The 25,653-nt window shown below is 31.1% G+C and overlaps 1 protein-coding gene across 4 annotated transcripts in view; it reads left to right on the forward strand.

Moving 5' to 3' along the window:
- The first annotated feature begins 1,177 nt into the window (after window positions 1-1,177).
- The window catches only part of LOC107456032 (protein qui-1), a 246,807-nt gene continuing 222,331 nt past the window's right edge, over window positions 1,178-25,653 (forward strand). The window contains exons 1-2 of one of the 4 annotated variants that reach the window (XM_071181411.2): window positions 1,201-1,298; window positions 11,917-12,001. The gene's annotated coding sequence lies outside the window, so the exon portion shown is untranslated. Of the gene's footprint in view, window positions 1,299-11,916; window positions 12,002-17,108; window positions 17,280-25,653 lie in introns of those variants that run through there. The other 3 variants (XM_016073796.4, XM_016073797.4, XM_043045825.3) reach the window with 3 other exon arrangements.

Below are 25,653 nucleotides of genomic sequence, written 5' to 3' on the forward strand. Positions count from 1 at the left end.
TTATGAGCGGAATGAACTCAAAAGTTGCAAAGTTTCGGTATACATGTTTTGCACTGCATTTTTTCAGCCTATTATTTAAGGGGCATCCCTGGCCAACCGATATTACCTGTCAAATGCTGTGCAATGCGTGGAGATAGCTGGCTGGAATCCCACTATTACCCTGGATGTATCTTCGTACTCTTCCTTTCTGTATTGAGGTACCTGTCCATCTACTTTTCAAAGGTTTATAAGCCTTAATTGAGCACTCGAGCCTGCAATTGTATGCTTGTATCAATAAACAACACACCACTATTTAAGAGGCCTCCCTGACCGAGCGGTATCACCCGCCAAACGCTGAGCGATGCGTTTAGGTGGCTGGTTCGAATTCCGCAGTATGTATTCTTCGTGATGCCCTTATTTAAATTGTTCTATCTGTCCTTCGACTTAACAAAGACTTATAAGTCTAAATCGAGCACAGAAGCCTGCAAATGTATGTAGGTAGGTACTTTATTTACGTGGCACTAGAGCTGCACAATGGGATATTGACGACGGTCTGGGAAACATCCCTGAGGATGATCCGAAGACATGCCATTTTAATTTTGATCCTCTTCAGAGGGCATGGCTCCCCTGCTTTGGCGATTTTTCGCTTTACGGTAGAACAGTTTAACAAGGACCGATACCACGCACCCTTAGTCCCTACGTTGGGTGATCAAAGTGGTCACCCACCCGCTTACTGAAGGCAGCCAGTGATGCTTGATTTCGGTGTTTTACTGGAACCGTGTCTTTACGATCAGTCCACTGCAGTAAGACAAATGCACGTAATTTCAGTCCCGCTGTGGACTGATCGTTAAGACACGGTTCCCAGCAGATCACCGAAGTCAAGCGTCACTGGCTACGGTCAGTGTGCGGGTGGGTGACTACTTGGATCAGTCTGCGTAGGGACTAAGGGTGTGCGGTATTGGCCCTCGCTAAACTGTGCTACCTTAAAGTGCTCGACTTCGAGCGCAGGTCGTCGGACTACCGAAGCGGGGTGCCATCCCCTCCACAGAGGATCAAAATTGTGATGACATGTCTTCGGATCATCCTCCGGGATGTTTCCCAGACCGTCGCCAATAGCCCATTGTGCAGCTCTAGTGCGACGTAAATTAACAGCAACAACAACAGCACGTAATTTCAATAATAAATATACCATTATTTAAAATGTCGGAGAAAACATGACAGCATAATTTTTTTCTAAAAATATTTTTTCTTTAAAAAAAAATAAATAATTCTCCAGGCTTTATTCTATTATGACTCATGTATGAGAGATCGAGTATCTAGTAAGTAACATTTCAACATTTTCCATGTATAATATTCTTTCTCACTTATTTTTTCTAAAAATAAAATAGTAAATAAATAAGCATTTTTGAGAAGAATTTTCTCGTATGTAGAAGCATATTGGGAAATGTACTTATCATGAATTTATATTTCTTTTATCTTTGCTCTTTTTCCATACTTTTTGAATATATTTACTGATTATATAATCTAAAGTCAGAATGAATGAAAACTAGCAATATTTCCTCTAACTTTGCTGTCATTTTTTGTGTTTTGTCTTCTTTAGATAAACACGAGTATTAAGACCACGATTTATCAAAAACATCTTATTTTTCGATTTTTTTTTTCTTTTCCAATGTGTGAAATTCTTTAACTTAATTAACCAGTTAATCTGTACGTTTCACGCAGTGTCAAAAATATTAGCTTATGTGCTATTGAGCTCTATCTTCAATTAATTGGTTTGAAGTTAAATTTTCTATTGTAATTGGTATTTACAACTACAGTTCAATTGGTATAATATTGAATAATCAATTTAGTTCCTTATTATAAGTTCAATATTGCACACTGTGTATTTAAATAACTCTCATTGTGAAATATTTATAAATTTTTAGATAAAATAATGTAATTGTCAACGATATTAGAAGATTTTAAGTTCGAAATTTCTTTACTTTTTATAAATTGTATGGGAAAATATTGTATATTTAAATACTTTTCTGACGGATATAAGAGATTTACTCCAGTAAATAAGTAGCTAAATACGGAAGTAATTATAGAAAATCTTGAAAATAGTTGTCAAAAAGTTGAGGTTTGGGACACCATCTTGAATTTATTTGAAGAGAGAGAGAGGATCAAATTTGAAAAATTCACTATTAATGCAAGTAAAATATTCTATATGTAGTATTTTAATACTGATTAGAATTACGCAAAAATTATGGCAATAGGGCTAAGAGTTCAATAGTCAAATCTGATTTAGTAAATTGGAGTACAAATGATTATACTTTTTTACACGTATGAAATAACTTCGATTAATATGAAAGGTATTATATCATATGTATTTTTTATACTGAATCGAATGGAATTAAGTCTATAGGTAAATAGTTAAAAAACGATTAAGCTTTCTTTCTGTATAAAAAAATACAGTTTGGCAAGTATACATACCTATGCGTCTGATATTACTATTTGGGCTAGAGTCATAGGTTACTATACTCTACTCCAAATTGATTGAGATTAAAGCCAGATTGATAGGTTGAAAAGTTTAGAAGATTTTGGATAAATTCAAATATATAAATTAAAATTTTTTATTTATACACTTTAAGTATAAATCCCGTATGCATTTAAAACTAAGTTTCATCAAATTACTTTCGATTTTTATCAAATTTAAGTGGAAAATACACAAGAAACAGTACCTCACTTTTCTGAACAGCCTAAAAAGGTAGAAGTACAAAAATTTGACATACATGACACATTGTCTCTTTATAACTTCAGAACTATTATTTAGTTTCGTCATATTTAATTCAAACATAGAAATACAGTACTGTTGACGCAATAATTTTCTTAATGCCAGTATCAGGGTTGCAGATTAGTATAACTGTAAAACTGTATTTGTTATACATTATAAATTTAACTGTAAAGTGATTGTTGTTTTATTTTCATTCGATTCAGCATACGAAATTGCGTACGGAACAATTCTTTATGTCATTTTTGTAAAACTAAGTTCCCTCCTTCTTTATTGGTTTCCTATTTTCTCAAATTTCAATATTTGGCCCAAACAACAACTTTAATAACTTATCACATCGGTATAGAACCATTTTTTCATTGTGTTCAATTTTGTACTAGTTCTCATCCCCGAGATTTAGTAATCAGAATTTCAACAAAGCAGCCAGACGCTTGTATATTGAAAGTTTAATTTTATTTCAAAAAGCGCAAAATACTTTTTCATACGATTTCGCTGTCAAAAGCATGAATTCATTTGCTTTCAAATAAACAGATAGTACTGTAATATTTTCATTAACGTGACTTAAAAATTTTGAAATTTCTGCAGAAAATTTCAGAAACGTAAATGGTGGTTTTATTACAGTTTTCAAAACACAACAATTTCTCCCTTGCGCAATGTAATTTAAAATCTTTCTAGGACCTTCTTATAAATATTATTGATAAATATTTTACAAGATTTCTTAGACTAATTTTTCATTGTATAAATGATGTCACAAGTTTGTTATTCAAGTAATAGTTTTCTCGCTACCTAGTCAATCTTCAAAACTTTTTCGAAACTTGGTCTAGTGAGCTTTTAATCTCAGTTGACGCTGATGTATTCTCCAATAGAAAAGAATGTTTTCTGAGATCGAAAACCCTCATTATCTGGAGAACATGCCATCATTAGACGGATAAAGTTAGTTTTCTCGATAGAACAGTATAGTCTTGGTACATCATGATTATACTGTGCTTCAGTTTGCTTGCTTTTGAAATAAAGGTTTGTAACTCTTAACACAAAGTTCAGAACTAATTTTTTTAAAATATGTGTTTCCTATAGGATGATAACAAGTTTATTACATTTAGTTTATTAAGATATTGCAAATATCAGGAATGATAATTGATAACAATTGAAGTATTTACTTCTTTTTAACCCTTTGACGCAGATGGGACACAGATGCCCCTTTTATATATTTTTTCTGACTCTTTGCCCTATTAGAGAGTCAGAAAAAATATGCAAGCAAAGAAATACCACCGGAAATATATTTTGATATTTTTTAATTATAAAAAGCAGTCTAATAATTTGTTAAAAATCTGTTATATTATTGGAAATATATTTGTTCTAAAGCATGAAATCCGAGAAAATTGGTTTGAATTTTTTTTTCATTCGTGTTCAAAAATTCACCCATAAATGATTTTGCAAATTAAATAAACTTCAGTAATGAATAACTGCTTATAACCAATCTAAATAACTGCAAATTTAAAAATTTATTTTTTGTAAATGATTCGTGCTAGAAAGATTTTACCTTTAACTCCGGCGTTCCATGCTGTGTTTCATTACCATGAATTATTAAAATGCTAATTATAATAATTTTCTTTTACTTATTTTGAGCTGAATTAATACAAAATAGTAAAAAAAAACTAAGAAAAATATTTTTAATGATAATTTTGTGTCCAAGAGTTAAGACTAGTAAGTAAATTGGATACTTAAAATCTTTTTTTAAAAAAAAATAAAAAAAATGTATCCCTTATATATTTGAGATTTCTAAAGTTATGGGTAAAGCATAATCGATAATATTTAGTACTCGTACGCTAATCTGTATATTCTTGCAAGATTAATACATGCTATAATTTTAATTGTGGTAACTCCATTGAATTAAATAAAACGTTAATAGTTTTCTATGGAATGAGCTATTTCTTGAACATATACAGGGAAACCTCTCGGGGGCGACCACTCTCTGTTCCAGAATAAAATGGTCGTTAATGGAGGTTGGTTATCTTCTTTGACGAACAAACATCGAAGGTACATGATTTTTCGCAAACGATTTTAATTTTACTCAGTGTCATTTTCTTGGTGCAGAAATGCCACTTCAATTGGCGTCATGAAAATCGAATCTATGAATAAAATTTATCGTCCATAGAAATGGCCTTTGCTCATACAATTATGCGAAAAAAACAATTATGAATGATGGAACTATTTTATATAAATAAACAATCATGTATTTTGTTTAAGTTTGCATTCAATTTTTTATTATAAAAATTTGTTTCTTGAAGTTAAAGCAAATTAGTTTCTACAAATTAGTTAGGTTTAAACTTCTAAGAAATACATCTTAATCAAAACAAAATTGAGTAGAATTAGAGAATTGAGTTGAATTGGGAAATTAAGTTGAATAAGGAAATTGAACGGAATCAGGAAATCGAAAGGAATTAAGAAATTGGGTTGAGATATAAAACTGAGTTGAGTTTGAAAACTGAGCTGAGCTTGAAAACTGAGTTGAGCTTGAAAAGAATGTATACTTTAGGATCATGCATGATACAGCAGAGTTCAGAGAGTCGGGGCAAGGGTCAATAGCAAAAGGCATCCAATTAAAAGGACCATTAAATTGAATTATTACAATACCTCAGATTTCGAACAGTGGTGACTCATGGATAGAGCGTTCACCTCCAAATGAGGTGACGCAGGTTCCAATTCCAACGGTTGTTGGTTGATACGAGCTCCGCTCCTGGCTTGATCACAGTGCTGACTTAACTTATCTTCAGTGGTAGACGGATTGTGGGTTTAAACCTTCTTGCTGTCGGAATAACAGTTGGAAGTTTCCGTGGTTTCCCTTTCCACATAACGCAAATGTCCCCCACGAAGACTAGTTTGTTCCAATGCACCAGGAGTCCCCTTATCTTCTGGGTTGAATTCAAAATTATAATTCTATGGAGTTGAACATTGAAAGTCGTATACTCAGAATTGGGTCTGCTGTTTAAACGCCGGTTTTTAAATAAAATACCTCGCTTCTGTTATTGTCACATGATAATGTTTCGTTCTATACGCCAAAAAAACAAAAGAAATTTAAATTAGAAAAATGTCGCTCAAATGGGTAGTTTAAAAGAAAAAAAATTGAGAGGATGCAAAAATTGACTTTGGTGAATTTAATTTAGCATAAATATATAGGTCGAGTTTGCCATTTACTTCTACTTAATTCAAAATCCATATTTTAAAGCGCGATAAAAAAATTTCATCAAATACCAAGAAGCACCAAAAGAAAAAAAACTATTTATATATATATATCAGCCGCTTGAACAACTTCACGTTTTACGACTTGAAGAAATTGTGAAAAAAGCAATTTATGATTAAAATTGGTCAAAGCGAATAAAACAATCGATACCGGTCTTTTTCACATAACAAGATAAACATCACTTCTAAGAGAAAGGAAGCTCAAGAACTATTCGAGACACAAGAACATTAAACACTTCAAAAAGAATGTTATAGGCATGTATTTCCCCGCAGCAGAGACCCATGGATGTCAGAAAAGATAGGGCTATAAATTATTTTTTCTACTTTTATAAAAAAATACGCCAAATGGCGAAAAAAAGCACCCTGGCGCCTTTTTTCTTCTATGCTATTTCCAGAACAGGAAAAAGTATTTTTTTAAAAATATATTTCTGAAAATATCCTTTATCCAATACGTCACGGTAACTGAAAATTAATGGAGTTTCCATTTCATACCATTTCTTTCTACAGAGAAAAAGAAAGAAAAATTTCTTCCTGAGCATCTCTTCCTTTGATGGTCTTCCTCTTCCAGTCTTTCTTATAGGAGGTATCATCTTCTAGGAGTACCGTCAAGGAGAAAGGAGTGTAGAGCACGTTTGATGTAGATGGTTATTAACTTGGATTATGTACCCTCTTTTCTTTCTTCTGGTAATTAGAATGACGTGATTACTCCCAGTAGATGGGAGAAAGTAATTGTGAATGTTGCCTGTTAAACTCATAACTTTCGCTGACTTTTTTGATCATAGCATTCAGTACGTTACGAGTCAAAATATATTTTCTCTTAAGGTTTGTTAGGCAATTGAAAAGAATAAAATATTTAATAAAGCTTGCGAAAGTTATAGCAATCATTTAGCTTGCTCATTAAACTGGGATTGCGTTGTATTAATAATACTGAAATGTTTAATACACAGCAAAAATAACTTTTATTTATTAATAATTTTATTGTTCATAGTTTTGAAAGTGTTTTCGTTATTTTTTACGAAAAAGATTCTTCATTAGTGTAGTATACTGTAAAAAATTTTTGGTCAAATTACGGAATAAGGTACTGGCACTTTTTGCATAACTCGTAAAATCAACTTTACCACAAAATATTATAGTTTTAGAGATATTAGAATGTTTCAGTGATTTTACAGTATTTATTACTGTAAAAATCACGGTACATGAGATTTTTTGTTCGGTACCATGTTCCGGTAAAAGTGAATGTATGGTAAAAAGTACAGGTACTCTGAGTATAGGTACTATTTACCAGAATTTGATCATGAATTTTTTGCAGTTTATAAAGCATACAATAGTTTTGTTGAAGAATCTTTTCATTGCTCTTTACGTTAAACAATGGAGAAAAGCGTTACAACGAATTTGTAAAATACAAGATTAAAAGTAACTTATGAAATACAACATTTTAACTCCTATTAAATACCTCCTATATAAACTAAATTTTCAAACATGAAAAAAATATCTGCACACTGTAAAAAAAAATCCCACAAAATTTACGATTTCAAACCAACAGTGGGCCAAGAAATACTTAATTTCAGGAATAACATCTCCCCATGGACAAAGTAGTGTACTGCACTTAATGACTGAGTCCACCGACGCGTGTGTAGAATTATCAGTATTAACAGAAAAGTAATATTGCACGAAATAGACGGGATTTGCAATGTGGGACGTGAAAAAGACGTGTCCGTTAGGACTGTACTGTGGAATTTGGCTGCAATTGAATAAGACAGCATAAGACCGACTTGAGCACTAACAGCAAGATATCACGTCCAGAGTCTCACCTGGGCACGTGAATATATTGGTTTAACCCTAAACGACTGGAAAACTGTAACTTGGTCAGATGAGTCACGATTTCTGATGAGAGCTAATGCATGAGTTCGAATGTGGCGCAGACCCCACGAAGCAGTAAACCAAGTTTTTAACAAGGCACTGTGCAGTCTGCTGGTGGTCCTGTAATGGTGTGAACTTCTTTATTACAACATGGGCAGGGTACTATGGTCCAATTGCACCAATCATTGACTGGAAATAATTATGTTAAGTTAATTGGAGACCACTTGTGGCCATTCATGTACCCAAGGAACGATGGAATTTTTATGGATGACAATGAGCCATTTCTTCGGGTCTTAAACCTTGTCACCGGGTTGTCACCTTGAAAAATCATTTTGAATAATTCTAGAGAATGATTCGACCACCTAGCTAGATTCAGCCGACATGAATCCCATCGAACATATATAGATATAATCGAGAGGTCAGTTTGAGCAGAAAACCCAGCACTTGCAACGCTTTAGCAATTATGGACATCTATTGAAGCTGTATAGTTGAGTATTCCTGCCAAAGACTTGCCGCATCGAGTTGCTACCATTCGAAAGGTTAGAGGTGGCCAGACACGATAGTAATAGGTATCCCATGACTTTTGTCGCATCAGTGTAAAAGGATTTTGTCAATTACAGTTTGTATGCAAGATATATAATTTAATTTAATTATTCTATTTAAATTCCTCTTTTCACATTTGAAAATGACCTAAGTTTGGTATTTTGAAATTATTTATAATTTTTAAAAAATAAACTAGTTTATGTATGCGTTTTACAGCATTTTTATTGTAGCGTAAATGTTTTACAACATACTAGTTAATTGATGTTAAAAATATTTTTTATCGATTGCCTCAAAATTAAGAATGTTGGCAATTAAGTTATTTAAATTTGAAGCCATAAATATAATGTTTAATAAATTGTACTTTAAATTTTCGCATAAAAAAGCTTGTTTTATATAGAAAATATTTCCTTTACTATTTTTCAGAGACATTTACATTTTATACTAAATTCTTGGAAAATAAAATTCCAATAAAATTCTTTCAAACATCAAGACACTTTAGAATGCAAAGTGCCGTAATGGATTTGAGATAAAGTATTTCGCAGAAGAATATTCAATTTTAAATCGAGAGAAGAGAAAAGCCTACTTTTTTTTTCTCTTAGAACTTTCTCGGAAAATTTTTTTTTTTTGGATAAAAATTTATTTTAAAATTTCCTAGAAAGGCGTGACGTCAATATTTAAAGAAAATTACTGAATACAATTACAAAATGCTTTTACAAACAGTCTGATATTCATAATGGCAATTAAAATTCCTTTTTAAGAATATATTACTATTTAATTGGTTTAAATGAAATAAACCATTTCAAAGAAAGCATATTTTTTTCTGTTGTATAAGATTTTTTTTTTTGACAGAACTGCTGATTTCAAATCTATAATTGGTATCTCTCTTCCAGCTACAGTTTTTTTTAATGACATTTTTATGCTACTTTTTTGTCGAAGTTAAAAAAGGCTATATACAGCAGGAGATTACATAAATGTTGCGGCAAACTTCTATGAGAGTTAGGAAACATCAGGATAAATATTTGATATGAACTCATACGCGTGGAAATGGCATATGCCGCTAGGGGCGCTTCCCTTCTATGAACTTTTTCTTCATATGCTTCTGAACAGTTCATAAGGAAGCGTCGCTAGTCGCGTGCGGTGACATTTTCGGGTATGGGCTCCTATGCAGTTTTAATCCTGATGTTGTGTCCTAACTCCCCTTGAAATGTCGCTTTATTAATACTACCTCTTGTTATATGTCGTGTTTATCAACGTCTAAAGATGTCATTTAAAAAAAAAATCTGAAAGAAATCTTCAGGGACGAAGCTAATTTCAGATTTAAAGTTCTGACATCCGAATTATGTAACATCATGTATTTGTGTGAATGCAATAAAAAAATTTGCTTCCTAGTGTTATGAATTTAAATAAATTTGGTAAACTGAAGTTTGCTTTAAAAATGAGACAATTTATTTTCAAAATATTGCTTTGAAAGCATTTTTTTAATATTTTTATTTTAATAGGGACAAAAAAATAATGGACGAGGATACTGAGGGGACACTATCCAGAGTTTTATAAGATCAAATCAATATTTTTCTTTCGTTGTATAGAAATTAATTTTAATTTTTCTCAAAAAGTTGATGATTTAAAAATTTCTATAAAAAAAATATTAATTATATTATAATATATATGCATTATATGACAGTGCTTCATAGTGGTTTCTATAAGGGAGAGCCATTTGAAACTCTTCTCATTATTGAGCTTGCTCGCCTGCAGTAAAAATCAAAAAACAGTTTTCCCATAATTTTATTTTAAATTCGGTGGGAATTTCTCGAAACTAGGTGCCCAGATTTTATGAAAATTTTCCCAATTCTAAATACAAAATACTCTTCTGGTTCAAAATAGAATGGACTGGGTTTTTAAAGAAAGATTTATACATATTTTAAGCGCAGCCTGTTCTGCAATGCAATATATTGTGAGAATTTTATTCTAAATAATATTTTTTGTTCAACCAAAAGTTAAACTTTCACTTTTTTATGAGTCCTTCGTTCAATATGTAGTCAATATCTACGAGTATTCACATGAAATATGCTCAACTTCCGTAAAATGTTTTGTAAGGGATCCCCAACGAGTTTTAACTTTTGAATCTGTAAATTCCAGAAATTGTCCCAAATCAGTTCTAATTCTTGACAATTTTTTGATGGAAATATTATACCATAATAATCAATTTCTATATTTTTAATTCATGCTTAAAGCTCAGACAAAACAACTCGTGTGTTTATATTATCGTATATTATCTTATATAAACCCTGTATATGAGTTTTGAGATATTACAGCGATGTTATTGAGTTGTGCAACATGCGCATTTCTTAAAAATCAACTTATACAGTTTGTTTATTGCGTTTTTAAGAAAAACGAGGTAGGAGAATAGAGTTTATCATAAAAAGTGTTACACGCTATACAACTCTCTATTCAAAATTTTGAATTTTAGAAAATCTCTTATGGTTGTATTTCTAATTGCTTTCAACATGGATAATATTAGCTTCAGTGTCTTAAACCAATACCTCCTAGATGAGAGAAGGCCTCAACACGGGTTACCATAAACAAGAGAATTGATCCATTAGTGGTCCAAACGTGATAACATCTTTCTTAATTTCCTCCACTGCGCAGTTTATGTTCGTTAGTTAGACTACTAAATTGATCCAAGCTGATGCATTCTCTCTTCTATGAGGTATTGCTTAAGCTCAAAGATTAACTTTAAAGTAAAGATCCATCTTTCTGAGATGAAAGGTCTGGACTTCAAAATGAAAGAAATATTTAAAAGGCATATTTATTTGGCTACCTTTTAAAAAGTAGCCAATTTCGAAAGACTTTTTTTAGATAGAATTTCATTAAATTCAATGAATAATTCTTAAGTTTTTTTTATTTTCCAACAACGAGGTCTTGTCACTTTTAAAATGTCAGGCTTTTAATTTTTTATCGAAATTAGCGCTTTTCTTTTCAATCGCATTTCATACTAATTTTGTAATTAGTATCAATAGTACTGGAAAATGGTGAAGTCCCGCCGTGAACTGATCGTTAAGACACGGTTCCCAGCAGATCACCGAAGTCAAGCATCACTGGATACGGTCAGTGTGCGGGTGAGTGACCACTTTGGAACAGTCTGCGTAGGGACCGAGGGTGTGCGGTATTGGTCCTCGTTAAACTGTGCTACCGTAAAGTAAAACTTAATTTTCATTGTAATATTTGTCAACTTGGCATTTTATCATAATTATGTCATATCTGCACAAAATTACAAAAAAAAAAAAGTGGAATGTGATTTTTTAAAAAATGGACAAAGGTATTATAATAGAGCAGTGTTCCCCAACCCCCGGTCCACGCACCGGTATCAGTCCGAGGGTCAAATAGGCCGCCCATTTCATTGAAACTAAATTTAAATTCCTAGGTTTATACACCAAATTGAAAAAAATCTGTGTTCCATTAAAATTTTATTAATTTGAAAAACGAGACCCCCGAAGATAGTGACATAATTTTTTTAATGTTTGCAGTGCATCATTGTCTCCGATTACCCCCAGATGGAAGCGTCTCATCGCAAAAAAACAAGCTCAGGGTTCTCATTGATTTAACGTTCAAGTAAGTTAAAACGTTAAATCACTTTATATTTATTTTTTGGTGCAAGTGTATTTTATTTTGAAGGCATGGTTAAGCCGCGGTAAAATTATCAAACGTTGACAGGTCCGCGTTGATAAAAAGGTTGGGGAACACTGTAATAGAGGACACAAAATAGAATATAATTGCAGTGGTGGCGAAAAATGTTTCGGTTAATTTGGGGTTAATTTTTGCTTGCACACCATATTTAAAAAAATTCAATATTTCTAAATTGTATTTGTGATTGCAATTAAAAAAAATAAATAACCAAAATAGAAATTGAAATAAAAACGTAATGTAAAATGCTTTAATTACATATTAAAGAAATATTATAATTAATCTATCCTTAAGTTATAAAAATTTTCTACGAAACTATTTACACAAGGTATTATAATTTACATACTTGAGTTGTTACTACCCCTCTACTATGTTAGTTTTTTTAAACTAGCTATTATCAAAACGTTCATTTTTAAGCTAAATTTCCCTTGAGCTTAAATATTTAAATATTGCTTTAGTTATTTTTTTTAAAAAAAGATTCTTTCTACTTATGCAGTTCAAACGTTAGTAATGCGATAACTAATTACACTATTTTATTCGTGTTACGATAGCACCAAAATATATCTTTACATATATATTGAGGTCGTAAAGACTTTTTGGCGACACTGTATTTCCGTTAATCAAATAATTACCGAAAGGATACTTTACTTGATGTTAATATTATATATACAAAATATCTTCAAGAAAATTTTAGATTAATTTAAAAACGGTCAAAAATACAAAAACAGAAAGTAATTATTTAGAATTTTTCGATCCATAGCTGATTCACATAAATTAGCAATTAAAATACTTATCCAAACACTAAATCTGAAAAAAAAATATTGCTATGTCAAAATTTTCTTCAAAGAAATAGTCCGCTACATGGGAAGAACCCAAAATTAACTTAATTGAATATCAAAATCCCCACGCTTATTAAGTTTTTGTTCTTTTATTTTTCCAAATTGTGCCAAATATATTTTAACAAGCATCATTTCTTTTCGAAAAAAAGTTTCGTTTCTTTTTACTTTGGTATTCTTAGAACTATAGTTATATATTCAAATAAAGCATCTTATTTTGGGAAACTTCTTGCTTTTACAAAAGTTCTCAAGTGACTTAAAAATGACGTTAATATAGAGGTCCCTGTCCTATTATTTCTGTCACGCAGAAAAATATGACCTTTCCTTCGCTAAGTAATTGATATTCTATGTGGGCGATATTGTGGAAGTTCAGCTAAAGTTGGAATAACGTTATTTTACCTAATTTATACTTTTTGATAATAAAATATGAATGTCTAGTTAAATTCCTGAGTAATGCCGAATATTAAATTTTATGTTTAAATTTAAATAAATTATTCTGCAGAGTAGTTTGTTAAGCATTTTATTATTAATAGATAGAATAAATAGATGAAATATTTAAATGCAGTGTAAAAAGTTATTTTAGATATCCAAATATCCTTTTTTATTTGCAATAGCTATATATGTAATAAAAAATTTAATAATAACAATTTAGCCGTGTATGAATTTAGCATTTTATGAATTTAGCAATTTTTGAATTTAACCCTTTTCTTTTTAACTAACGTTGAACAGGAGACCCAATTCTGAGTTTACGACTATTTTCAATTCCGTATTCTTATAATTTTGTACCCAATTCAGAAAACAAAGGAACTCCTTGATCAAGTATTGGGAGAAATTTGCCATCGTGGAGGACATTTTAATGGAATGAACCCACGATTGCATTACATGGAGAAAAAACCATGGAAAATCTCACGGTTAGCCTGAAGACAAAAGAAATTTGTCTTATAATCCGTCTACCACTGAGGATATTTTATATCACTGTGTTCGGTGTGAACTGGGAGCAGAATTCGTATCAATCAGTCACCATTGGGATTCGAACTTGATGTCACCTTTGGAGTAAACTTTTTGAAGTAAAGGTGATGGTGGCGGAATTTTTTTTTTAATATGGAGAACTATAATTTTAACTTTTATCAACTTAATTGAACAGCTGATGCAGCATATGATGGGGTAAAGGCAAATCCCATACGTCCGAAGTGCCTTAGTGATCTTCCTCTTTTTTTCTTCGTAAGTTATAGTTCCTACCGCTGAGATTCGAATCTGAGTCACCACCTCATTGGAAGGCGAGTGTTCTTTCCTCTGAGCCACTGTGGCTCGAAATAAGCCTTTTAGGAATCATTATGAATTTAGTCACTTATGGACTTAGCCATTTATTCATTTATTCATTTATGAATATATTCAATTATGAATTCGGTCATTTTATGAATTAAGTCATTTATGAATTTAGTCATTTATAATTTAAGTCATTTATTAGTCATTTATAATTTAAGTCATTTATTAGTCATTTATAATTTAAGTTATTTAATAGTCATTTATTAAATTAGCCATTTATGAAATTTGCCATTTATGAAATTGGCAATTTATGAAATTATACATTTAGGAAATAAAATATTTTGAATTTAGCCATTTTGAAATAAGCCAGTTTGAAACCATGCCAGTTTGATATTTTTACATTAAATAAAGCATTTCTTCATTCGACAGAAACGTTTGACTTTTCTATCTCAATTACAACAGAAGTTGTGATGATTTAGAAAATCCTTTTATCTTGACCGACATGCCAAGGGACGTCTGTTTAGCCCTATATCTCGATCGCAAAATGATTGAAATTTTTTGTTCACTTTTTTTAAAATGCGATTTTTTTCTCTTAGTTGATTAATATCTTTGCATTTTTGTCTCTGAACCATAGATAAACGTTGGTCAAATCCCAGTTTCATACACCCTATATTTTGTGGAGCTAAATCGGTTATTATGAGGGTATATACGATAGCATGTGTTTCCTTACAAATACAAACTTATTGTGATTATGTTAAAATAATTCGAATAAATGTCAAATATATGTATACTATATTGTATAAATATACGAGTAATATATGGCATTATAAATATTTTACGGATATTTCGCATAATGTCTTTCTCGTAAGTAATATTGGCCGTTTGAACTGATTGCATATTAATAACATTACTTCAACATTCATTTGTCCATAATGTCCCCATAAGGCTTTTGTGAGCTTATCGAAAATTCTTAAATAACATGGAATATTTCGGTACTAAAGAGTGGGTGACGCAAGATTTATTTCTTAATTTTGAGCAGAAATTATTTTATTGCATAGATTGAGTATCGTCTAGCTCTGTAAGATAAAGTGCGTCACAAAATCTGATTTGATTGCTTTTTTGAGCTTTACTAATTCTTTCAAATGCTGCTAATTATCAACTTTTATCATCATAACTGTAGAAGCTTTTTTACGTTTTGAAGCTGGAGTTGAACAGCCGATCAAATTCTGAGTTTACGACTACCACTGCTCAACTACACAGGCTTGTAATTTTGGACCAACAGGGAAGACAAGGAAACTTCTGGATTAAACATTGGGACACACTGGCCTTCATGAGGAACTTCTTAGAAGGAGCTAACCAGCATTTGAGTCACATAGAGGGGTAACGAAAACCTTCCATGGTTAGCCAGACGACAAGAGGATTCTAATCTATGATACGTCTACCACTGTGTATATTTTACGTCAGCACTAAGATCGGTGCGAGCCGAGAGTAGAATATGTATCAACCAGCCATCGCTGGGATTCGAACTTAGGTCACCTTACTGGGAAGCGAGTGCTCCAACCTCCGAGCTACAGCGGCCCTTGAAGCACCTATGGCAAAAACTTTCTGAAAACTGCGGAGACGGAGGTATTATTTTTTTGTTAATATGGAGAATTAAAATTTTGTTTTATTTTCATCAAGGGCATTGAACAGCTGATCAAGAAGAAGATGAGGTAAATACAAGTCCCATAAAACTATTTTGTCTTAGTGGGCTTTGTCTTTCTTACTTGAGATTAAGTTCAAAGCACAGGTTGATCATTTTAATTATAGTCCGTCATATATTTTGTTCTTTGGCACCGAATAGCCAATTCCAATCTTGTGTTATTGAACTCTAGTCTTCTGGTCACTCAATCAACCAAAACAATGGGGTTTTTAAATTAAGTATTTCAGAAACCTGTCTCAGAGAGGGTTAACGAATATCGTTTATTATTAGGGGCCAATTCCGACGATGAACTAACTGGTTGATTCTTGTTCCCATCTGCATTGACGAATGATTTTTTTTCCAATGCCCACCCGGAGAATGACCTAGGTCATACAGGTATCTGAAGGGCAGATTTGTTGATCACTCTTTCAGGGACACCAAATTAGGTGGACCAACGTTGCTTCCACAATATGGTCAGATAGTACAGAGAATGAAAGAATATCCGTGTCATGCCCGGGATTCGAACCCAGAACCTTTCTGATGCAAGGTCAGCTCCCTGACCCTCACACAGGCCGTTCGGAGCAGTGACGAATGAGCTGAAGCAAATTATCTTCATTGATATATGGATCGTTTGATTAATCTTTCAATGTTGGGCTAACCATAAGAGATTTTCGTGGTTTCCCATTTCATTGCATGTAATAGAAAATAAAATTAAAAATACCGCAACATACTTCATATCATACTTCATAAATTTCGTCAACACTCTGTATGCTTGTCGATAAATTTAAAAGGAAATTCAACTTATCCCTTATTTCACTGTAAATAATTGATTTGTTACAAAAACTTTTAATTGATAATAATTTGTACATAATTTGTAATTGTATAAATTTCTTTAATGTATTATTTCTAAATGTGACGGTTGAACTTTAAAATACATAAATGTAACTTTGTGCCCAAGAAGAACTTTTTGAAAATATAAAACTTAGTTTTTCGGTTACTACCAACATCATAAATTTGAAGTGAATAAATAAAAAAAAATTCCGGAAAGTAAGTCAAATGTTATGTATTCTGGACCCGCATCCAGCATTACCAGAAAATATATGATATCGATACAGAATTTATATCGATTGAGCTAGTTTGTTTAGTGAAGACGTATAGCTTGAAACAAAAGACCTCATTCCAACTGATATTTAATGTTTCTCTTCAACTCCGGTAGATGGCACTGTCATAGTTGGTACCAAGCGATTCGCATGTTGAGGGGACATCCTTCGAATTCTCCCAAAACCGAACGCAGCTAAAGGCTCTATCTTACCTTTTTCCATAGGTAGTTCGCGGTGTTTTGAGACAAGTCGTAAGTTTTGTTTCCAAAGATCTTAGTTATCATCGTTTATGGATGACAGTGATAGAAATATTTGGAGCCAAGGTGAGAGTTTCAAATATTTTTTTGGCGATAAAATTGATATATGTTCATTTTGGGAAGCAATCAATCTAGGCGTTGGGATTTATTTTAACAATTTCGCGCGCTTAGTGTTTCATTTCTTAAAAGAAATCAATAAATTTTAGCTGCTACTGAGAGGTTTGGAAATATGAATGAGTTTAACAAACTTTATTCATTGAATTCAAGGTCAGAAATATGAAGTTTAATTTGTGGTCAGCGCATAAATTAGATGTCTTTCTATTGTTAATACATATTCAAACATTCATAAAAGAGTTTTTACTCTAAAAAAATAAATAAACAAAAGATACAAATGCAAACTTTTCTCTAAAGTTTGTAGAATCTCTTTGATACGTTTACTTTAATTAAATAATATTCAATTTCCTATTTTTTTGAACTTCAAGCGTTGACAATGCAGTCTAAAGTAGAAACTTTATTTAGTAGAAAAATAACCCTCCTTTACGCATAGTATGTCTTTTTATTAGTAATAGTACTTCTGGTAGTTATAACACAATTATTATACGAAATTAATTGATTCTGTATTTTAAATTTGTTTTTTTTATTGTAGACGGAATATCTTACGTTAAGTTTCGTTCTTATAGTTGATAGAGACTAAAAGATGTTTTAAATAATTAAAAAAAAATCTGAAAAAAAGTATTTATATCCAATTTATTATTATAAAAGTATGACGTATAGATTGTAAGAAAGTAAAAGTATCTTATTGTAAAATTATTTAAAATATGCATTATAGGCAAAATTATTACATAAATTTATGATTCTCTTTAACATGATTATGATTCTATGATTCTATGATTTATTAATATGATTCTATATTATATGATTCTATGATTTATAGTTCTCTTTATTATGACTTTAACAATATGAAGGGCCAAAGAAAAAAATCCTTCTTTAGCATTTCTCTATCATTAGACCATTTTTGTATTTGTTGCATTCCTTGTTGCATAGATTATATAGTTTTAGTTGCGTATTCCTCATTTTGTATTCATACAAAAAATTAGTGTACGGGAAAAAGCATTATTTTTTTATCGTACAGAACAACATTTTTTTACGATCAATAACAGTATAATTACCAAGACAGATGCATATTTATTGCACATTACTATAAAATTGTAATACAAGCACTATGGAAATGTAATAAAATTGCATATTTTCTCTAAATATGTACACGAAAGATATAGTTATAGTTCAGGACTTTAGGATGAATTTTTTCCAAGAAAATGTCCCTACAAACTTAAAATTAAAGGAAAAAAATCAAATTTTAGTAACACAGTACATCACATTGACTTTTAAAAATTTTTCATAAACAACTTTTTATTTTAAATTTTTAATGTAATATAGGGGGACATTTAATGTAGGGAATAATGGGGTAAGACCGTGTTGTGGGGTAATATCGTGTACTTTGATTGTGAGGAAACTTTGATTGTGAGTGTTTGTTTTCTAGCGGACAAAATCTAAATTATACTAGTCAAGAACAAGAATAGTAAAATCTAACCATATTATAAATACCATATTGGCTTGTTGTTGCTGATTAATTCATGGGGTCTGTTGAAATCTAAATTATACTAGTCAAGAAGAAGAATAGTAAAATGTAACCATATTATAATTACCATATCTGCTTGTTGTTGCTGATTAATTCATGGGGTCTGTTTAGATAATTTTGTTTTACTATGTCAACTCTGTAATATCCTTTTTTTTTCTTCAAAAACTAGCTTTGGTTATTGGTCATTAAAGAAATAAACAAATCGTATTTTGTCCAGCTTATGTATCCAAATGTCAGGCCCAAAATGTATTATTTCATTTGCCAAATATAAAGCTTTGTAAGATTTAATTTTTGTAGATTAAGAAACGATTATGTTCATAAATTTTCAAAAATCGACGAATTAAAATTATTAATCAAATATTTAACCAATGAATCAAATTTTCCTTCACTTTTTAATACAATTTTGGGTCATTTATGTTTATTTAGTATCAATTAAATTGATAGGGTACACAGTATTTTAACAATACACTCAAGTAAAAGAAAATGATTGGGAAGATATTTAAATTTCAGAATTTATCTGAGGAATTCAAAACAGTAATACTCATCATCTCAAATAAGTAATTTAAACATCTTTATCTTCTTATGATAAAAGCTGTAAACAATAATTGTAAATTTAAAAGTAATTGGGCAAACTTGTGGATTGGGAATTTTTTCTTTCTTTTTTGTTTTCTATTGCATGAGTTTTCTTTTTTTTCTTTCTAAACAAACCTCAGAGGCTGTGGCATCCCTGTATTTTAAATTTGCAACCGGTTTCTCGATCCAAGCTACAGTTTCTTTAATAAAATTTTTTGTCTATTTCTTGACAAAATTTACAAGTTTTTAAACTTTACATGTAACAGGGTGTAGCGTAAATGTTGCAACTAACTTCTAGGGGAGATGAGACTAATCTTAAGATTTAAATTTCTTAAGAACACAGGTCATTATATTGTACGACGACATTTCTGGGCAAGGGCTCATATGGAATTTTACTCGTGATGAATTCCACTCGAAGTTTGTCGTGACAATTCTGTGATTTTCTATTATATATAATGTTTTTATACTTGTAAAATACGTCAAAGAAAAACTAATTACAGATTTGAACCTCCTCATCCAATTACGAAATATCAAGTATTTATGTAAATTCAATAAAAAAAAAAATTCCCAGTGCAATTATTAAAAGACATCAATTTAATTCTACTAATTTCGTATTTCAGTTAGTTTTGTTGGGTTTCACAAAATTTTTGCATGTTTTAAAACAGTTTAGAAAATGAAATGAAAAAATGAATATGTGTTATCTTGAAGTATTAACATTGATGCTGATTACTACTAATATCAAGAATCAATTCGAATCCATACTAATATCCGTCTTTATGTTGCAGTAAATACTCCTTTACAAGGTTTATAAATGAACTAAACTTCAGTAAAAAAAGATGATTCAATGCTAACTCTAATTAAGAAGTTAATTAACTCAAAACCAAACTCACTAAATAAACTAAACTAACGAAATGAATTCTACTTCCAATTTCATATTAAAACAAATTTTACTGCCCATATTTGTGTCGGCGACAACATGCAATTATTTTTTTTAGCAGAACTTTTCGTTCAATCTGTTATTTTCTGTTTATTCATATGCTAATGAATATCCAACTCTAAATTTCTAAAAATAGAAAAAAACATTTTAAAATATTCGTTAAATTTGAGTACCAAAATCGAGTTTTTTAATAGCTCGTTGGTGGCTTTTTTTAAGAGGTCAAGCGTTGGGAAAATGAATAAAAATTCCATTTTTTTTTATAGTGGGCTTAAGAATAATCCCTGATATTCCAAGATTCATCATCATCTCATGCCTCAAGAACTGCATATTTCCGCATATCCATTAACTTCTCTGGCTTAAATGGCAACACTTTTCACGAGACTACCGCAAAGCATTATGGTTTTTCTTCCACTTTGCCTAGACCTAATTTTAATGGCGGAAAGAGCGATAAAGTTTTATGGTAGAAAAGATGGAATTTTCCATCTCTAAAAATGAGTTAAATCGAATGCAGAGTGCCAAGTTTTGCTTCCTTTTTAAGGGTGTTTTTTTTGTCATAAGTGCCAGCTTCCTTTTCCGGAAATGGTTTACTAGACGCTGCAGCTCAGTGTTCTAAAAAGAGCTAAGCCCTGAACTATAGAAAGTTTTATTTCTAAGTATCATTCCTCTTTGCATTTCAAAAATTTAACGGCATTCTGTAGTTTAGGACTTATATTTCAAGAAAATGTTCATAATTAATGCTCAAAAAATTCTGGTAAAAAAACCAAAATTAACAGATAATTAAATGAGAAAATTTAAAATATTAAAATGCGCGCATTTCAATTGAAAAACTTCATTTGCTGTAAAAATTGTGGTAGGAAAATATGATACGTTTCGAGAAAGTGACAAGAAAAATCGGAGAAATCCGAAAAATCCAAAAAAAGCTTTTGGGAAATTTTGTCCTTTCTGCAATATCACGAAAATTTAAAATCGATAAATTAGTGTAAATATAATTTCATGAATTACATAATTATTAGAAGGACTAGATATTTTTTAAGGTACGCATTGTTTAATTTATTGTGCTTTGCTAGTTGAATGTCCTTTTTCCCATTTCAAATTAATATTTAGTGTTTTGCTTAGCTTAGTTTTACTTACGCTCTACAGTAGACATTTTCTAACAATCTTTCATTAAATGTAGTACTTTATGAAAATAGATTTTCAGGATCATTCATCATTTTCTTTCTATTAGCGAGATGTCTAAATTTTTGTAAATACTCTTACGTTTAATAGTGTTAAGCGTTATTTTCAAAATTAAATGGTGCTCTATTGACCTTTTGATCACGTTTTAATTAATTTTTTTATGTTTAATTTAACGAGAAATTTGGGTTCGTTAACAGACTTTTAAAAATTTTTTTCGTTAAAACGATCCCTTTACAAATTTTGCTATCGTTTCACAAAATTTGTTGTCGTTTCAGAAATTTTTTTATCGTTTCGCAAAATATTTTATCGTTTTACAAGATTTTTTTTCATCATTTCTCAAAATAATTTATCGCATAAGCACACCGTAACTGACTATCATGTCTCGAAAACAAGCATTTCACAAAACTTTAATTTTCTTTTTTTTTTTTGAAAAACTGAGGCACTGATGTCGTTATTCATAATTTTAAAACAAAACACTTTAAAAGTCATGTCTTTTTTTGTGTTTTTACACAAACTAGGATCTTTTCACATAATCACTAAATCTTGGAATACATTTTTCTCTATTTCACAAAAAAAAGGATCTTTCACAAAATTTATGAAATTACCCCTGCTTTTGTTTTTGCTTTATATATTAAGTAAAGCATTCCTGCAACAGCTCGTTGTGAGCCAGGCGAGTCATATTGGTTAAGGCTTTAAATTTCTTGACCAACGGCATGATTGTGTGTCAAAATGGTTAACATTGTACTCAGGTCACCTTTACTTTCCAGACAAGCTGGCATCCTTCGATTTGAAACTAGGTGGGGTTCAAGCCGCCACTGGGAATTGAACCCCAATTCTTCACATTGACAGTTCAGTGTTTCAATCACGGTTCCCAGCGATACATATAGTTTCTAGGAATTAATTTATCCACTTCGCTACTCTGAAACCTTTTATTTTCTTTTTTTTACACTAAGTATGGCTGAATCAGATCCCGTTACCATAAAAACTAGAATACATTTTGTTCTTCAAAAAAAAAAAAAACATTTAAAAATTTGTAAGAGTAAATCATTCTGAATAAAAACTGAAGTCAACAGCAAGTACAGAAAATAAGTTAACATGACTTTAACTTTATTTGACATGCAGTTTAAATAGTTTTTATTGCTTTTAAAAATATTTAATTTAAGAAATAATCATACAAAATTTCTATTTCTTTCGAAAAGAAAAATCTGCAGAGTGGTTCTGAAAATAATATCACTTATTTCATTCCGGAAGTGAATCTCCAATTCAATCTTTAAACTTCCGAACAATTTCCGTCTTCCGAGGAAACTGCTTTCATGAAGAAGATACCGCAGAAAATGACTGCTATAGCTAATATTGCCAGTATCTGATGCTATAGTAACTTTTTAATTCATTTTATATCATATTATGAGAGAATGAATTGAGAAATCCAAACATTTACTTCTTTACATATTTATTGATATACATAAAATTTTTTTCGTACCTGTTTTTTTTTTCAAGAAAATTTTTCTTCCTGTTTAAATTCAAAAATAGCAACTATTTTTTTGTGAAAGTGGGGACAAAATGTCCATTTTTAAGTTATTTTTATCTTCCTTTCTCCTTTTTTATATCATTGTTTTTATTGAAAAACAATCTTTGCTTTTAGAACAAAATTTCTGCCTTCTTAATTCAGGTAATTTCCATTTTTTTTATAAATTAACAAAAAGCACAAATTCTAAATTAATTAAAAAAAATTCTAAAATATTCTTTACTTCGCAAATTTGGGTAAAAAAGAAACGCATTAAAAATTATCAGAATTCTACCAGAAGGTACGCAAGCACTTTTTTTACGTCACACTAGAGCTGCATAGTGAATTATTGGTGAAGATGTGGCAGAGGTAATCCCTGAGGATTATCCGAAGACAGGCTTAATCCTCAGCTGATTAGATCTCATTCGTGAGGACATTTCCTAAATTTCGAAAATAAATCAAGAGGGGAAGAAAATTTTCTCCAGATCCCTGTATCACTGGTACTACTTAGTGACCGACATTAAGACTTTCGATTCCACATATTTTACAGGCACGTATATCGCATGTACTCGAAGGGTCTTAGTGGGGTTGGGGATTGAATCCTGGCCCCTCCTGACCGAAGTCCATTTCTCTAGCCACTGGACTACCACAGCCTCTGTTCTACTAAAAGAAAAGTATAAATCAATAAAATTGAAATGCTTAGTAAGTGAATTCTGTAACGAAATTAACTTTTTCATCAATTATCAAATGCGAAAAAAAATTAAAAGCATGTTGTTTCTTTCAATTATATGGAAAAATTAAGCAATAAGCATGAAAATGAATCTTTAGTGGCTTTGTTTTATTTTGAACACAAATAATTTGAAATATTGGATAAATGAAGCTGACAATGATTCATCTAAAATTTTCATGTATTCAGAATGCTTAACAATATCGAAATGCAAAATAAATAAATAAATAAATCTATACATAATAATAAAAGCGGCTGTGTGTGTCTGTAATCGCAATATATCGCCCCAGAAGCCTCGCCCAGGCACGAAACTCGGCACATAATTGTGTTTTGACATAATGAAGAAGTATTTTTTTTCTTTTTCAAAAATTTGGATTAGTTTCTTAGTTATCAGTCATTTTGTAAGAAAATCTATGCTTTTTCGTCTTCAAAGAGCCATATTCAAAAAACTATTAAAAAATTCATATACTTTTCTCCACTCTTATAAATGTATGCTAATGCGAACCTTACAATTGAAATATTAATTTTCGACAACTTAAACCAATAATATACGAAGGAATTAATAATTTAATTGTAAGGGTCGCATTAGTTTACATTTATCAAAGTGGATAAACTTTAACTTTTGTACTAAAAATGTGGCAACATATTAGATACGTAAATAGAACGCTACGCTTTGATATATTTATCGCTGTTCATAATTGTTATAATAAGTTTTTCTTCTTCTTTCCAAGCACTTTTTTTTTCTGAAGCGAAGACGATAAGGGAAAATTATACTTGAGGATGCCCCTTGGCGAAATTGGTGACTTATGTTTGGCGCTATTCCTGTTTGCGCGGAACACCGTGGTAACAGAAATAACGGCCAAAACATAATGATATTTCAAAAAACATTGGAAAATTTCAACAAAACATCGGATAAAGCTTGCAATGAACCCAATATAAGCAAAATTAATAAATCCAATAAAAAGGATTTTGAATCGAAGCAAAAATTAATGGAGTAGGTGCAGAAAGAAAAGGAAAAAAAACAACAACTCACTTCTTCATTAAGCTTGAATATACTCAGATTTAGGTGCACAGAATTATCTAATAACAGTTAGATACTGTCTAAATTTATCGTGAATAGAATCTGTGTACCTCCATCGTCACATAAATTCGGCGAAATATGAATCGAAAATGGCGTTTGTGGTACCGAACTGGTGATGACATTTTTTTATAAAGTCTCTTTTTATGACTGCCCACATACCTTCGATCTTATTGACCAGAAGTAAAAGTAACCTTACCAGCCGGTATCTAACGAAGAACTAATGGACCTCTGAAATTACGTATACCGTTGAACATTAATAACGCTAAAATCTAAACCGTTGAGAATCACGATTGGGTTTCAACATCGCCCAGCTTGGCGATCAACCGCGATCACAACTTGGCGAGAATCAAGGGGCACCCTCAAATATAGTCTACCCGACGTTAATTTTTGTAGCGATATAGAAATAGAAATTGATACCATAAAAAAATTATAGAGAAATAGATACCATAAAAAATTAATTCGTTTTCGTGTTCTTTTCATGTATTTAAAGCAACTTTTGTATGCTTTTACAATTTCTGAGGCCTTTTTTTAAGAAAAAAAAAACAAGTCTCCACCTGATAGTTATATTATAGGTTAGGTTACCATAGCAAAGTTACATCTTCAAACATCCTCAAGAGCTATAACACATCTGCAGCAGAACTGGATATAAAGACAAAATTGCAGGACAGAAACACTTTAATTGTCCACTAATCTTCAGATTTCCTGCTATGTTTTAAAAAACTTTATTTGTGGAAACCTTTAGCGTGGCGGACAGCTGGCCGCCTTAGGCGGCTAGTAAATAAATAAAAAAGAGAAACATACAG

The sequence above is a fragment of the Parasteatoda tepidariorum genome, chromosome 8 (genome assembly GCF_982258835.1).
Source record: "Parasteatoda tepidariorum strain Cologne lab strain chromosome 8, Ptep-v5.0, whole genome shotgun sequence".
NCBI classification, from domain to species: domain Eukaryota; kingdom Metazoa; phylum Arthropoda; class Arachnida; order Araneae; family Theridiidae; genus Parasteatoda; species Parasteatoda tepidariorum.